This window comes from Anomaloglossus baeobatrachus, chromosome 10 (assembly GCF_048569485.1).
Source record: "Anomaloglossus baeobatrachus isolate aAnoBae1 chromosome 10, aAnoBae1.hap1, whole genome shotgun sequence".
NCBI classification, from domain to species: domain Eukaryota; kingdom Metazoa; phylum Chordata; class Amphibia; order Anura; family Aromobatidae; genus Anomaloglossus; species Anomaloglossus baeobatrachus.
Genome location: NC_134362.1, coordinates 55607722 through 55624177, shown reverse-complemented (window position 1 = coordinate 55624177; position 16456 = coordinate 55607722).

Below are 16456 nucleotides of genomic sequence, written 5' to 3'. Positions count from 1 at the left end.
CAGGAGGTCGCAAACAATAGAAATTATTTTTACACCAGATTTTTAGATTTGGGGATTATTTAAACTTCTGCACTTAAAAACGTCTCCCGTCCTCATCACTTTTTGGATTATTGGAAACTATAAAGACTTGCAGGAGGCCATCGTGTGAACTCTACCAAAGTAGAACCTTATGATGTCAGGAGATTCCAGTCTGGAATAATTGTTGTCCTCACAAGTGACCTATAGAATAGGATTGTATATTGAAATTTTCCTATGTTGATCAATCCGATTCCGCTGTCGTCAATCTTGAACGAGGCTTGCAGATAAGGCACAATCGCTGGCAGAAGAGCAGAGAATGAAGGTTATTGTAATCAGAGAAGGAATAGAGGTCACAGAAACTAATGAGCCTTCTTGTTGATAATGAAAATTTGTTCTTTTTTTACTGTATAACTATGGGCCAGATAACCCTTGCTGCCCGACATAACACGGTATACGGCTACTTACCTGTGCCAATGGAACTAACCATGATGGTGACTAGATTCATATAGAATAGAATCACTATAATAATAATGGAGCGGGTATATGAAATTCCAGTCCGCGGGGGCAGGTCCTGCTCTTGCGGATCCGCTCCTTTTTCCACATCATGAGATAAAAGTGGTGTATTTTTGGTGGAATTATCGAGAAGGGCCATGTTCTCAGCGCCCTGCAAACAATGGAGAAAAACACACAACATGGTAAAAATATAGCATTGGTCTTAATCCAGAAAAGAACTATAACTTTCTACTGAGCCGTCATCTCAGAGGTCTTAATATCAGATGACTTTTCCTCTGTCCATACTGTATGAACCCCTCCACACACCCTGGTGTAGATATACATCACAGTCATGGCGCTCCATACAGGGTATGTGCCATCACCTGCCCCAACAGCAGCAACCAGAGCGCCGATCACTGCTGTCTAACCATTTGATGCCACTGTCAATAACAGCATCAATTAAATGGTTATTCATCGATACTCATCGCCTCCCTTCCCCACCATGAGGCATGGGCCTCTATGGAGGACATCTATTCCTACTATGGGATGAGTATCATAAGGGGGAACATCAATTTCATTATAGACCACAGCACAATGAAAAACTTGACGACGGAGCATGCTATTCTATACTTTCCCAGATGTCCATGCTGAGTGTTGTAGTATTACAGAATGATGAGAAACTCATATAACAGGACTTGCTGACACTTGTAGTCCTATATTTTTCTAAAAGTGCATGCTGAGTGTTGTGGTACTACAGTATGATGAGAAGTCCCCTAGGTGAGACTAAAAAAGTAAGGCGAAAATCAACAAAAAAAAGTCCCAATTTTACAATATATTAAAAATGATAAAATATAAAAATGTCAATCATCCTAATTTAAAAAAATAAATAAAATTATAATATTAATTTAATATATATTTATATATATATATATCTTTATATATATATAGAGAGAGAAAGAGAGAGAGAGAGAGAGAAAGAGAGAATAAAAAAATGGAATTCTGACCCTTTGTTATATCTGTCACCGATTTATCCGTAAAACCAAGAGAAAGAAAATGACAGACTTGGGGGGAAGGGGGAGGGGGGTATTGATTTTTTTACTGTCAATTTCCCCCAAAACTTTGTGTGTCCCAAAATGGTGTCTATGAAATTGTCAACTCGCCATGGAGAGAACAAGGCCAGGGGCTCATAAAATGGTGAAACAAATATTTTTTTTATACTGTTCTGAAATTGTTGCAGCCAGTTGAGTAATAATCATAATAATAATAATAATAAAAAATATATTTAGTGTTGCTGTAATCACACTGAAATCACATTTCCAGATCAATCTTACCACAAAATGAATGCAGTAAAAAGAAAGTACTAAAAAAGTTGCTAAATTTCTTTTTTTTCACCATTTCACCTCAGTTGTAATTTTTTTTGCCATTTTTCTATATAATAAAATGAATGATGTTTTTCAAAAGAACAATTCATGTCACAAAAAAAATCAAGCTTTCACATGGCTGTGTGGACAGAAAAATAGAGATGAAGAGGAGGTAATATTGGCCATGTTCTGAAAAGGTTAATTGCAATTTCCAGGAATCTCTACATGTCCCTCTATAATCCTCTGCAGGTCGTGTCTCCCCCATGGGAATGACCCCCATTACTCATTACACTAAGTTTCAGGTACCTTTCTTTCTGTCCACCGGAGGACGCTGATGATAATAATATTAATAATAATAATAATATTTTTTTTTTTAATAATAATAAAAAATATCTGTCACTTTCTATAACAAATTTTGCAAAACACGACTCGTGACTGCAACACACAATAGAAAGTGACCGGGATCATTCCGACACTCACTGTGACACACAGGGGCCGATTGTGACATCATCATTCTGTTACTGAGGGTTCTAAGCCCTAATATTTTTGCACCCAACAAGGAAGAAATCACCTTTCTTAACAAATTAGTTCTGAAAATAATGAAGTTCAGAAGGGAAAGTTGTTACTTGTTGGCGACTTTAACATTGTCCCAAATGGTTACTTATTCTCAACTGGTCAGACGGGATACGTATTACAAACATTAGACAATTATATTCTCCAGAATCCGACTATCATCTCTAGAATCCAACCATCATATCCTGAGTCCAACCATTTCTCACATTGAAACTGCAAAAACCCTGACTGTCGCTCTTATTTATTGTCATCTGGACTACTGCAACTCTTTACTGATCGGTCTCCCTCAAACCAAACTTTCTTCTCTCCAATCCGTGCTGAATGCGGCAGCCAGGGACATATGTTTGTCCAGCCGCTTCACCAATGCCTCCACCTTGTGCCAGTTATTACACTGGCTACCCATCAGCTACAAGGTGCAATACAAATTTATCTCTCACCTATATAGCTCTCCACGGTTCTGCACCACCCTATATTTTATCTCTCAACCCACCCACCCCCTCCATTCCATAAATGATCTTAGACTAACATCCTCCATTATCCAAACCTCCCACCTCAGTCTCAAAGACTTTTCTTGTGCTGCGCCAGTTTTATGGACTGCACTACCCCAAACAATACAATTAATATCCGGCCCCCATGTTTTCAGGCTTGCGTTAAAATACCAAATACCTCTTCAAGTCTTCAAGGGAGTTAACACACTACTCCAACATAAAACTCTGTCAAGAATTGATGTAAATATGGGTAAAAAGACATGGTGTGAACATTCCCATGTTACCTTTAAATTTTCCATTAGGTTCAATCGTAAAAAAATTTAATTTATGGAGATGTAACTATCACCTCCTCGAGGACACAATCTATAAAGACGAAATAGAAACAACATAAAAAATATTTATATAGAAAAATTAAACACAAGGATTATCTATATATACACTAAAGTATTCAACCTCACATATCCTATCACTACGTGATGCACACTCTATAAAATTATACTAAGGTGATACTTTACTCACATGAAACTCCACTGAGCATTTCCTTTCCAATCTCCTCTATACTGGAGAGGCCGTTGTAAATCGGGTAAAATTTCACAAGTTTTGGAGGTGTCCATTATTAATGGAATTATGGAAAGAAACGTTGAACTTTCTCCTATGAATTTCTAAACCCAATATGACACTTACTCCACAATTAGTATTATTTTCGCGAGGTCTAGAAGAAATCCCACTCAAATTCTGACAGATCTCTTGTTATATATTTTTTGGTGATTAAAAATTTAATCGCAACACAATGGAAGCAATTAATATCCCCATCAATATCACAAGTAATTGAAAGGATATGAACACACACACACACACATATATATATATATATATATATATATATATATATATATCCATTCAACTTTGCAATTAGGGAAAATTTTGTTTTTTGTAAAGGTATTTAGTGATGAATTAATAGTTTAAGTGTTTTGGTTTTTCTTTACCCAGGATAAGCCCAGAACCTAAAAACTAAAATACATATATTAATAAAATATACCAGATATGTACCAAATTAAATGTTTACAAATATGTAAAAAATGCAAAATTACAATGCTGGTTTTATTACTAATAATAATGACCGGACTTGACTTTACTTTTTCCCCTGTAAATTCCTATTGTTACTCCATTCTTCCCTCCTTTTGTCCTCCCAATTTTATATTTCTTTTTAATTTATTTTTTTGTAAAATTCATAAATGTTAAACAGATTGAACAAGATGACCCTGACATTTGTCATTTTTTTAACTTGTAAATACCATTGCTTTCCTCAATCTGATGTTGCTCATCTTTTGTTTTTGGGATTCTCAATTCTTGAGAAATGGCCCCCTTTTCCCTTTATATAAATCTAATATTGTTTTTATGTTGACAAGTGGGTGTGACCCTCAAAATTATCTTTTTAAGACAAGAAAAAACTTGAGGACAACACCCAGTTGACTAAAATATTAGATAAATTTATAGGGAAAGGAGGGAGATATAACAAGAACGGGGAGATACGAGAACAAAAGACGAAAAACACCGGGGATTCAGGAGAATAGCACCATTTATACTGGGTAAAATGGGTAAAATAAATGCATATTTATGGCAAGTGACAGGTTCACTTTAGCAGATTCCACCAAAAATACCAAGCAACTTTTTATCAGTTATTATTGGCAAATACAATTGATGTCATATCATCAGCCCCATAATCAGGAGGAAAGGATGACACTTAAGCTGGGTTCACACTAAGCGACAGCGACGTCGCTGTTACGTCACCATTTTCGGTGACGTAACAGCGACCTTGTAAGTCGCTGTTATGATCGCTGCTTAGCTGTCAAACACAGCAGAAGCAGCGATCATAACGTCGCTGTGCTACATGTGCAGAGAGCAGGGAGCCGCGCTTAGCGCTGGCTCCTTGCTCTCCTAAGTACAGTATACATCGGGTTAATTAACCCGATGTCTGCTGCAGCTACATGTCACAGTGCAGAGAGCAGGGAGCCGCGCACACTGCTTAGCGCTGGCTCCTTGCTCTCCTTGCTACAGTATACATCGGGTTAATTACCTGATGTGTACTGCAGCCACATGTGCACAGAGCAGGAGCCGGCACTGGCAGCAAGAGTGGAGGCTGGTAACGAAGGTAAATATCGGGTAACCAGGGAAAGGTCTTCCCTTGGTTACCCGATGTTTACGCTGGTTACAGCTTACCGCAGCTGCCAGACGCCGGCTCCTGCTCCCTGCTCGCTTCATTTCGTCGCTCTCTCGCTGTCACACACAGCGATGTGTGTGTCACAGCGGGAGAGTGACGACCAAAAAATGAAGCTGGACATTCAGCAACGACCGGCGACCTCACAGCAGGGGCCAGTTCGTTGCTGGATGTCACACAGCGACAGCGACGGGACGTCGCTGCAACGTCACAGAAAATGGTGACGTAGCAGCGACGCCGTTGTCGCTGTGTGTGACACCAACTCCAGGATAAAACTAACTATGTTATAATAATGAATTAACAGCAGCTTTGTTGTTTAACCGCTTCTATCTGTTAACTCAATATGTTAATAGAGATAGATACATTTTAAGACGCTCGGTGTTACATTTACAATTATAAACCTAATGCGAGTGGATAATGAACATATTTCTGCACGTACCTTCATCCTCCAACTCGGCCTTCTCACAATCTTTTTCAACAAAGCAGGAAGATATTAGAAAGAATCCTCCTCTGAGGGTCACCACAAAGGGACAAGTCCAGAGGGCGTACTGCAGACTGTGAAAGCTCAAACGAGCAGAGTCTGGATTTTGTCTATTAGTGAGGTTGGATATCTGAAAATTAAAGAAAATAAATAGTTATGTATAGTTAATGAAAGTGAAAAAAACATAATTCGCTGGACACGTTTACCCTGATAGGAGTCAATGGATATCAAGGAAATCTGGTTGTCATAAAAAGAGAAGGGGCCTCACTGCAGATCGCAGAGGAGCTTCTATCCTCCCAACTATGAACAGAACTGGTCCAAGTGTCCTCAGCCCCAGTACTACACATTGTCTGGAGACAGAACTCATGTGATATCCTCCTCCAGCAGATAGTCTATGACATGACTCCAGGACATCTTGTCTTTGGAGTTCTGCTGCTGTGCACCCAATGGAAGAATAGTTTGCTTGTGCATAGCTTCCATACATAGTTTCTATGGGTATGTGTGTGGATACTGCTAGTGTGTCCTGAATTGTCTGCTCTAATTAAATTTGCCAAATAAACGATCATTACATCATGAACATTAATTTGCAGGACACAACGTTCCTAGGAGCAGTCATTCATATTGCTAAATATGACCACCCTAATGCAAAATAAATTAGCAAATTGCTTAAAGTGGTTGTCTAAGACTATTTTATTTTTTTTTGTTTGTTTGTTTTTTTACTATGAGCCTAAAAAGTAACAGGCAACTACCTGGCTGTTCTACCTGGCACCAGCTCTGAGAAATCACTGACCGCTCCTGCCGGCAATCCTACTGTTCCACGTCAACAGAGCTGCTCTTTTTCTTCCGGTCGGCTCTTTTGATGGGGCGTGACTACCAACCTCATGATGGTTAACAGACAGCTCCCCCAGTTAGGTAGTGTGAAGCCGGCTGTCAATCAATATGTAATCAGCAGTCACACATTGTTGATAGAGCAGAGAGGAAGAGAAGAAGCTGCTCTATCGACGTGACATCAGCGGAAGCCACTGAATTATGAGTACTAGCACTCTGTGCCGGTCACTATAGCCAGATAGCATCTAACTCTTAATTAGTTCTCAGTTAATTCCTAAGTCCATAGTAAAAAAAAAAAATAACCCCCTTAAGAAAGTTATGATAAGGCTAAGTTCATTCACTATCGGCTACATCTGTATATACTGTTAAGGTGCTTTATGTAGACATGGAGGCCACCACAGCGGTACATAAAGTACTGTATCAATCAGACTTCATTGCACGGCTGCAGTCACATCCGCTGTATAAGTCACTGCTTTGTCCGTCTTTTTCCTAATCCAAACAAACAGATGTTTTAAAAACTCATCCGTGTCTCTGATCCGTGAGACTCAGATTGTGTCGTATTCTCAGACTCTGGATAATATGATGGACATGGCCTGTGCTGTTGTTCGTCTTGCGGGAGACACCACATACTGAAAGAAGAGAATATTCTGGGTGAGTTAAAGGAAGACACTGAACCCAACGAGACAAGAGAACGCGGACAAAGTGAACATACATAACACGGAAATACAGTGCAGTCATCCTGGACTGAGAAAGGGGCCATAAAACACGTTGTGTACTGAGACTTTAATAAAGACGTTTTTAATCACCTGGCATCAGGTCTATTTTGGATTTTAGTTGGGAACAAACACTTGGATGCAGTCAGGATTATGGGGCATTAGATGGATGAAACAGAACATACTGACTGACTACATAAATGTAATTTTAGCTATGATAAGGTTAGCGGTTTTCTCCACTCACCAGGCAAATATCAGCAGAAATGGAAAAGTTCATCATAAGTAATATATGTCCGATGAATATCAAGACCTGCAGAGAGTAAAGAACAATATAATATACACTTTGGTTTCTTGCACACTTTTCTATCATTTATATATTTTGCCCTTTTAATCCCTTCATCCCCCCAGTTTCCATTCATTCATAGACCGCCCCCGCTATGGTCTATGATATCTACAGCTCAATACATCGCTCCTATATCCCAGACCCAGTAAGGGGATCAAAGCAATCATCAGGTACTTACATAAGTGGCCACAAGGGTAATATTTGCCAAATAAATAGCCAAGAACAGGAAAATGGCCGAGCCCAGCAAGCTAAAGCCGCAAACTATTGGGTCGGCCCGAGGGTTGTATTTCTTATATCTCCACCCCTGCTACCACTCCAATGATACCAGCGACGACTGTAAGGATGCCGAAAATCATACTGCAAAGAAGTAAAGAGATGAGTAAAAGAGCACGAAGAATGAAATATAAATAATTTATTACTTTTTTTTTTTAAAGAACATTGGTGTAGGGGGAAATTGAATTCCCACCAGTAATCGTCAAGTTAAAGTCTGTGAAACTTGTACCTGTCAATGCAGTTACAGACGTCGGTCTGACACGGCGCGTTCTCTTGTAAGATATTTCGGGCCCGCAGCAGGAACTCAGGAGCCCAGAAGCTGATGGCACCAGGTGTAAAATTTACAGTTTTTGTTCCAAGAGTGGAAAATATAAAACTTCGGCTGCAGAAAGTGAAAAAGGAAAAAACATGTCAATAACGCAGAAGTCACGGGGTAGATCCCTGACATCAAACAATACACACAACACACTTACTTCTTTGATATTTGGTTCACATCTGAAATCCATCTTCTGAGGCTGAAGGATTTGCTGTTATTTCCCTCTGCAGCTCCTCTGGAAGGTTCCTTTACAAACGCAATTATTAGCAGGACTCCTAAAATGCCCAGAGAAGGGGAGATCTGTGTAGACTAAGAGAGAGACATTAGATATTACATACACACTGGTGTTATTACAAAATGGACGCAACCACAGCCCAGTTTAATAAACTGTTGTGGAAGTGGATCCATTCAAGAGAATCTACCAGCAGGTCTTCCTCTGCACATCTGAGAGCAGTATAATGTAGGGACAAAGACCACGATTTCAGAGATGTACCACTTACTGGTCTGCTTGCTGTAGTTTTGATAAAATATCTGTTTTCTCTGCTGCAGATTTTGCAGATCTCTGAATGTTGAGCTCTGAATAACCCCACCTACATCAGTGATTGGCAATTTTGTTTGGCAGCTTTCTGCCTATGTACAGTTTACACAATAAGTGATGGGGACAGAACATCGTCACAGACTGGAGGAGAACTATACCGGAGTCTGTATCAAGCCGAGGTCGGGAGCCGGGAGAGCAGGTAGTAGTGGTAGAACACAGAGACGGAACAACAGAGAAGGGACTGGAGAGGGAGGACGAGAGTCAGGGAGGACAGACGCAGTAAGGAGGCCGGGAGTCAGTGTCATACAACGTAGACAGGCAGGATCAGGCAAACTTACTGGGAGCAGCGAATACACTGCAGAGCAGAACTATAACTGGCGCCGATCCGATGGAAATGACACCATGATAAGGCGCTGTGATCCCGGAAATGAGGCACGGAGGGATAGGCTCCTTCCTCCGACCACGCTCCGGAAAACACCGACTGCCAAAATAGGCAACAATGACAACTCTCAAACAGCAGAGATAAACATGAATCATTACAGATTCCTTTCTTAAAACAATATAAATAGGTCTATACTCACCTGCCAATAGGTACCGCCAAGTTATAGATGTAAAGCATGCGGCTGCACCAGACTCCCACAAAGAGGTCGGCAATGATTGAGGGGGCAAGTGTTGAAAAGCTTGCCCCTGCAGCTCCTGACAGTCCTATAATTACTAGAAATTGTGTCAAATTCTGTGAAAACACAAAAAAAATTCAGTGACTATTTAAGAAAGTTTTTCAGATTCCTGAAGAAATACCTTAAAAGAAAGATTTCCAACTTTCACAAATTTTGGACCCTCTCCTGCTTTTGATTTGAAAATACCAATGAAAAATATTGATCTAAAGTGTGAGGCTTTAGGGCTCATGCAGACGTACGGGGATCACAGACCACAATGTACGGTCAGTCCGCGGGCCGGCCGACCCCAGCGTGATAGCAACACTCAGACTCGCGGCCTGATGATGATCGGACCGCGATCCACAGATGTCTGCATGAGGCGTACAGCTGATTTCCTAGTTTGTATTATGAGTGAGCCGTGTGTCCACTCTTGTAAGCGCCATAATGACGGCCATATTTGGCACTAAATGGGCCCGATTAGATTCACCATTTGCATGTTTTAAGTAACTTTTAAGCTTCTACCAATGGGATTCATAGTCAGCTTACCTCATTGGAAGGGAAGGAACTGCAGAACTCTATGACTGACCAGATGGCCATCCCTACACACATGATACATGTCCTGTTGCAGCAGTCACCCAGAAACCCATAGAGCAGAGCAAACAGCACGTAGCTGCCCGTGAATACCAAAAAAAAGGAAGAAAGAAACAGGAGGTCGCAAACAATAGAAATTATTTTTACACCAGATTTTTAGATTTGGGGATTATTTAAACTTCTGCACTTAAAATCGTCTCCCGTCCTCATCACTTTTTGGATTATTGGAAACTATAAAGACTTGCAGGCGGCCATCGTGTGAACTCTACCAAAGTAGAACCTTATGATGTCAGGAGATTCCAGTCTGGAATAATTGTCATCCTCACAAGGGACCTATAGAATAGGATTGTATATTGAAATTTTCCTATGTTGATCAATCCGATTCCGCTGTCGTCAATCTTGAACGAGGCTTGCAGATAAGGCACAATCGCTGGCAGAAGAGCAGAGAATGAAGGTTATTGTAATCAGAGAAGGAATAGAGGTCACAGAAACTAATGAGCCTTCTTGTTGATAATGAAAATTTGTTCTTTTTTTACTGTATAACTATGGGCCAGATAACCCTTGCTGCCCGACATAACACGGTATACGGCTACTTACCTGTGCCAATGGAAGTAGCCATGATGGTGACTAGATTCATATAGAATAGAATCACTATAATAATAATGGAGCGGGTATATGAAATTCCAGTCCGCGGAGGCAGGTCCTGCTCTTGCGGATCCGCTCCTTTTTCCACATCATGAGATAAAAGTGGTGTATTTTTGGTGGAATTATCGAGAAGGGCCATGTTCTCAGCGCCCTGCAAACAATGGAGAAAAACACACAAGATGGTAAAAATATAGCATTGGTCTTAATCCAGAAAAGAACTATAACTTTCTACTGAGCCGTCATCTCAGAGGTCTTAATATCAGATGACTTTACCTCTGTCCATACTGTATGAACCCCTCCACACACCCTGGTGTAGATATACATCACAGTCATGGCGCTCCATACAGGGTATGTGCCATCATCTGCCCCAACAGCAGCAACCAAAGCACCGATCACTGCTGTTTAACCATGTAGATGCCATTGTCAATTACAGACAGTATGTGCCATCACCTTCCCCAACAGCAGCAACCAGAGCGCCGATCACTGCTGTTTAACCATTGGTGCCACTGTCAATAACAGCATCAATTAAATGGTTATTAACCGATACTCATCGCCTCCCTTCCCCACCATGAGGCATGGGCCTCCATGGAGGACATCTATTCCTACTATGGGATGAGTATCATAAGGGGGAACATCAATTTCATTATAGACCACAGCACAATGAAAAACGTGACGACGGAGCATGCTACTTCTATACTTTCCCAGATGTATCTGCTGAGTGTTGTAGTATTACAGAATGATGAGAAACTCATATAACAGGACTTGCTGACACTTGTAGTCCTATATTTTTCTAAAAGTGCATGCTGAGTGTTGTGGTACTACAGTATGATGAGAAGTCCCCTAGGTGAGACTAAAACAGTAAGGTGAAAATCAACAAAAAAAGTCCCAATTTTATGATATATTAAAAATGATAAAATATAAAAATGTCAATCATCCTAATTTAAAAAAATAAATAAAATTATAATATTAATTTAATATATAAATAGATATAGATATATATAGAGAGAGAGAGAGAGAGAGAGAGAGAGAAAGAGAGAATAAAAAAATGCAATTCTGACCCTTTGTTATATCTGTCACCGATTTATCCGTAAAACCAAGAGAAAGAAAATGACAGACTTGGGGGGAAGATGGGGAGGGGGGGGGGGGTTTGATTTTTTTTACTGTCAATTTCCCCCAAAACTTTGTGTGTCCCAAAATGGTGTCTATGACATTGTCAACTCGCCATGGAGAGAACAAGGCCAGGGGCTCATAAAATGGTGAAACAAATATTTTTTTTATACTGTTCTGAAATTGTTGCAGCCACTTGAGTAATAATCATAATAATAATAATAAACAATATTTTTGGTGTTGCTGTAATCACACTGAAATCACATTTCCAGATCAATCTTACCACAAAATGAATGCAGTAAAAAGAAAGTACTAAAAAAGTTGCTAAATTTATTTTTTTTCACCATTTCACCTCAGTTGTAATTTTTTTAAACCATTTTTCTATATAATAAAATGAATGATGTTTTTCAATAGAACAATTCATGTCACAAAAAAATAAAGCTTTCACATGGCTGTGTGGACAGAAAAATAGAGATGAAGAGGAGGTAATATTGGCCATGTTCTGAAAAGGTTAATTGCAATTTCCAGGAATCTCTACATGTCCCTCTATAATCCTCTGCAGGTCGTGTCTCCCCCATGGGAATGACCCCCATTACTCATTACACTAAGTTTCACGTACCTTTCTTTCTGTCCACTGGAGGACGCTGATGATAATAATATTAATAATAATAATAAAAAAATAATAATAATAAAAAATATCTATCGCTTTCTATAACAAATTTTGCAAAACAGAACTCGTGACTGCAACACACAATAGAAAGTGACCGGGATCATTCCGACACTCACTGTGATACACAGGGGCCGATTGTGACATCATTATTCTGTCACTGAGGGTTTTACGCCCTAATATTTTCGCACACAACAAGGAACAAATCACCTTTCTTAACAAATTAGTTATGAAAATAATGAAGTTCAGAAGGGAAAGTTGTTACTTGTTGGCGACTTTAACATTGTCCCAAATGGTTACTTATTCTTATTCAGACGGGATACGTATTACAAACATTAGACAATTATATTCTCCAGAATCCGACTATCATCTCTAGAATCCAACCATCATATCCTGAGTCCAACCATTTCTCACATTAAACTGCAAAAACCCTGACTGTCGCTCTTATTTATTGTCATCTGGACTACTGCAACTCTTTACTGATCGGTCTCCCTCAAACCAAACTTTCTTCTCTCCAATCCATGCTGAATGCGGCAGCCAGGGACATATGTTTGTCCAGCCGCTTCACCAATGCCTCCACCTTGTGCCAGTTATTACACTGGCTGCCCATCAGCTACAAAGTGCAATACAAATTTATCTCTCACCCATATTAGCTCTCCACGGTTCTGCACCACCCTATATTTTATCTCTCAACCCACCCACCCCCTCCATTCCACAAATGATCTTAGACTACCATCCTCCATAATCCGAACTTCCCACCTCCGTCTCCAAGACTTTTCTTGTGCTGCGCCAGTTTTATGGACTGCACTACCCCAAACAATACAATTAATATCCGGCCCCCATGTTTTCAGGCTTGCATTAAAATACCAAATACCTCTTCAAGTCTTCAAGGGAGTTCACACACTACTCCGACATAAAACTCTGTCTAGAATTGATGTAAATATGGGTGAAAAGACATGGTGTGAACATTCCCATCTTATCTTACCTTTAAATTTTCCATTAGGTTCAATTGTAAAAAATTCTAATTTACGGAGATGTAACTATCACCTCCTCGAGGACACAATCTATAAAGATGAAATAGAAACAACATAAAAAATATTTATATAGAAAAATTAAACAGAAGGATTATCTATATATACACTAAAGTATTCAACCTCACATATCCTATCACTACGTGATACACACTCTATAAAATTATGCTAAGGTGATACTTTACTCCAATGAAACTCCACTGAGCATTTCCTTTCCAATCTCCTCTATAAATTCACTGGCTGTGTGGACAGTATAATAAAATACAACCTTTATTGGTCTATCCTTAAAAACTTTAATCAACGATTCCACACTTATTTTTGAAGCCTATCTGAAACACACAGTTAGAACTAACCGGGTTCAGATACTAGAATAACAGGTAGACTGGTAGTAGTCACCTCAGTCAAACCTTCTATAGTTTATTATAAAAAGAGTGTCCAGACCTAAATAAGTAATTACTCTTATGCAGACTTATACACACCACTACATTTCAGTCAGGACACATAAATCCAAATTCTGTCCCATTAATATATGAAGAACCATATGTACCCCCAATTACAGGCTACACAGGTCCTTACTGCCTGTTATACCTATTTGAAGGCTAATACTGTATATCAATGCTTAATATATCTCAGAGTGACAGGGAAGAGTCCCATTTGACTCTCATTAATATACTAGATAAGGATATTATGTCCACTGAAGTCAGATATCGCTTCTTAGGTTCACAAATGTCCTCAATATCCTTTGTTATTAAGCCTTCTTCGATATATATGAAAGGTATCAGGGATTATGCCCTATACAGTAATGGTCGTTCCCTATCAGAGATCAGGATTAGATCAAATGACATATGAGGTAGATCTCATATTATTCATCTCTCCCCCATACCCAGTTATCCACACTCATCCACTAGTTTGCTGCTGGGATGTAGGGAATAATATTATCACCTATAATATTGTATTAAACCCCCAGCTCATTAGATAAAACTCTATTGAACATTCTTGGCAGTTCAGATTTTACTGCCTATGAATGTTCTTGTTAGTAACCTCAGTACCTCAACGCGTTTCTTCTCACCTATAGCGGTGAGACTCATCAGGAGGTAACTAGAACACTCAGGTCACTATTCTCAGACCAGGTGTTATACTGTGCCTAGGGTCTCTCAGTGTGACAGCACCATATGACTGATAGATATCAAAGGTGCAGACCACAGGCAACAGTTTATTCAATAGAGTGTCAGAAACTCATATAGTATATGTTTGACAGCTCTGCCTGATACATATTAGTTCAGGGCGCATCACAGTATGGCTCAGATGTGCCTCAGTGTGACCCCTATCTCAGTAGCATGCATCGCGCCCGACGCTGCCACTGAAATAGTAAAGTGCCCTCCCCCTCCTTTCTGGCGCGCATTTCGGGTTAGCCAATCACACAGGCCATCTTACCAGACCAATAGTGGCTGGCCACGTCACCCGGAAATGCATTAGCGTCATCGCAGGAGCTTCATAGCGTTACTAGGATACAGAAAGAAATAGCATCACGTGACCGATCACCGTCACGTGACTAAAGAAGATTGACAGAAACAGCGATATTTAATAACAAGCTGTCACTTAATCCAATTAAAAGATTAGCGCCTTCTTAGACATGTATATGGACTACAGGGAAGCATTAGATACAAACAGAATAGTTATGAACATATAAGCTATTTTCATTTCACAATTATACACCGTTCATGACCAGTAGTAATGGGGAGGTATTGTTTAACTAGCCTACTGCACTTAATATCTATTCTATTTACACAATATTATTAGATAAGCTCACATTTAGTAGTAGGGAAATTTACAATAGACAACTACTGTGGGAATAATAATTAAATGAAAGGGATAAAGAAGATAGACTCATTAAGGCCATTGGGGGACACAGTCTTCAGCCTATATATCCACTGCGTCTCCTTCCTCTGTACCCTATTGTCTATATCTCCTCTCCTGCCAGACTCCCTCACTTTTTCAATTCCCTGGAAGGAAATCTCTCCACAATTCCCTCCATGAAATTCCCACATATGTTTAGAAATAGGAGTATAATCCTTCCTTCTGGTATTGCCTATGTGTTCCAGAATCCTTTGTTTGAAATGACGAATTGTCTTCCCTACATACATCTTAGGTCTTGTACACTTATCCAAATACACTATGCCCATGGTGTTACAATTTATGAACTCACGATTGGTGTAAGTAAGGCCTGTCACTTCACTATGAAAGCTGTTACTTTTATTGACATACGTACATGCTTACACGAACCACAACTGAAAGTACCCACAATTGGATTTTTATTCAGCCATGTGGTACTTAACAGGTTTGCCTAGATGACTATGGACGAGTCGGTCCCTCAAATTTCATCCCCTCCTATACGTAAATGATGCCCTATCCGATAGAAAACCGGCTAGATCTGGGTCCAATCTCAACACTTCTCAGTGCATTCTCAATACCTCCATATCTTGACTCCACTTTTCATCATATGTCCCAATAAATCGTATGGTTTTTGTCTCCTCTACTTTTTTCTTTGGAACTAGTAGAGATGTCCTATCCGCTGCTCTTGCATGATGGTATGCAGTCTCCACAACCCTGGTAGGATAGCCCCTCCTCTCAAATCTTCCAGCCAATTCTCCTGCTCTCACATCATATTCCCGAAAGGAAGAACAGTTCCTTCTTAAGCGAAGGAATTGCCCCTTCAGTATCCCTTTCTTTAGAAATTCGGGATGATGACTGGTCCACTGGAGCAGGCTGTTCGTAGCCGTAGTCTTCCTGAAAATTGTTGTTTCGAAGTTTCCCATATGTCCAAGAGTTGTCAAAATATCTAGAAACGAAACTTCCTTCCTGCTCATGGTGTAAGTGAATTTTAGGCCGATGTTATTATTGCCCAGAACAACCATGACTGACTCCCATTGTTCTTCTGTCCCTGTCCAGATGATTAGGACATCATCGATGAACCTAAGCCACAACGATATAAATGAAGTCCATTCAGTGGTGCTCTCACTAAACACCAGCGTCTCCTCCCACCAGCCCAGAAACATATTTGCATACGTGGGGGCACACGGTCTCCCCATCGCAGTGCCCCTGAGCTGGTGAAAGACA